The 2,070-nt window shown below is 27.0% G+C and overlaps 1 pseudogene; it reads right to left on the bottom strand.

Moving 5' to 3' along the window:
- Positions 1–2,070, bottom strand: part of LOC107615070 — a 5,403-nt pseudogene that overhangs the window by 2,374 nt on the left and 959 nt on the right.

Raw genomic sequence — 2,070 nt, forward strand, 5'->3', positions numbered from 1 at the left:
TGTATTTTCAAGAAATTTAGATAATAATAATAATAATAAAAAATAAACATTGCTAACCTTTTTTTGTCTTTGTTCTTCCAGTTCTACCCCCTGCGAGGGTAAGGATATTCGGAAGATCCTCCAAGAATGGGGCGAGCAAGGCCAAATCATTGTAGACATCATAATCATAGATTCTATCTGCTTCTTTGCGTTCTCCTGTTCCATCTCCTCTTAAATTTTCCAGTTCTTCGTTTCTGTATTTTACTAGTGCACTTGGAGTTGCACTTGGCAGATAAACCTGAAATGTAGTATATTCAATTTTATTATTTTTTTCATACGGTGAGAATTCAAATGTTAAATGATTTAATAGATTTGACTAAATTGTCATTAAATAACTTTAAGCTATCAGCCTCATATTAAATTTATTACACCTGAATTTTCAGGTATAGATTTAATAACTTCAATCAAACAGCGTGACCTAAAAAAATCGTTTAAAATAGATAATTATTTTTTGCCATTGATATGCCACGAATACTACGGGCCATATAAAGATTTTTTATTTAAATAAAAAATTATTATTTATGTTTTTTTTTAATATGACATTTATTTTTTATTTTTTATTATTACTGTATTTTGTTTCTAAGTTAACTAGATTAATTTACTTATATTTTGTTGGCGACCAAATTTTTTTTTTTTACGGTAACCTCAAACCTGATAGATCAAAGACTAATCCGTCGTGAATCTGAGTTTTATTTAACGGTTTGTTGCTAACCAAAATGGATTGCTGGCCAAATTTTTAAAACATGTACAATTCACATAAAGAATCAATGATTACACAAGTCGGATTTTTTTTTTTGTTAAATGAAAAAGCCCGATATAAAACATTCATTTGTGGTGAAGTATTAGAATTGAATAAGTCTATTAACTCCTGACGGAAAAAAAAAGAAAGAAAGAAAGAATAAGTCTATTAACTCAACTCAATCCTATTAGCTAATAGTTAGTTCCAAAGGTAAGAGTTTATTAAAAGCTAATTCTAGAGAGCCAGAGAGATAACAATTGTCTCAATAATAATAAACACCGCAAAATTATATCCTTAATGGATGTAAGATTTTTAATATTTTGTTATTTTGTTAAATCTATAAAGTAATGTAAAGAAAAACTGATTTGTTGTTTACAAATTTTTAAAAATTCTTAGAAATTTACATTGTATAACCAATATTGTAGCCAATATTTAATATAAGAAAAAAATTCAAAACTCAATTAGAAAAAACATTCAAAATTAAAACTCAAAAAAAAAATAATGGACTTTATACTATATTTTTTTGACAATCTTCTATTATAATATTAACTGAAATTGATGTTATAATGTTAGTTCTTTAGCATTATTAAAAAAAAAAAATAAAGATAGACAACAGTTTTAACCCTTGTAGAAAGGCTACTTACTTCATTAGCAAAGAAGATCGATGCGGTCCTTTTTGTAATTTTTGAAGTTGTAGACCCATGAGTTGCAAACAAAGTAAATGCTTCCATGGTTTGGGATGTCTTCATGAGTCACACTAACGAGGAAGAACTCAGTTTGCATGTAGTTTTTGAGATAAAATGCTGCTGGAATTCCAAACTCAGCATCATATTCAAAATAAATATCGTATGCTTCTTGCCTTGCTCCCAATGTGGGCAAGGTTCGAAGATTATTCTCTACATAAGTTTCCTTTCCAATTTTTCCATTTCCGTTTTCTGAAAAAAAAAAACGGAGAAAATAATAAATAAATTTTTATTTTTGTAAATGGAAATAAAACATATAAAGTCCTCTGGAAATAGTTTAAGTATTTGTTTGGGTCACATTAAATTGTTAATGAAAAAAAATATTTTTTATCGTGTTTGATAAATTTTTAATAGTAAAAATAAAAACACTACAAACAACAACAATAACAAGCATTGTCCCACTAGGTGGAGTCGACTACATGAATTAAATAACATCATTGAACTCTGTCATGCATCATGTCTACAGAGAGACTATTTACATGTAGAAAAAAAAAGAAAAAACACTAAAAATAAAAATACTAAAAAATAAAAAATATTGAGAATATATAA

This window comes from Arachis ipaensis, chromosome B09 (genome assembly GCF_000816755.2).
Source record: "Arachis ipaensis cultivar K30076 chromosome B09, Araip1.1, whole genome shotgun sequence".
Taxonomy (NCBI): Eukaryota; Viridiplantae; Streptophyta; class Magnoliopsida; order Fabales; family Fabaceae; genus Arachis; species Arachis ipaensis.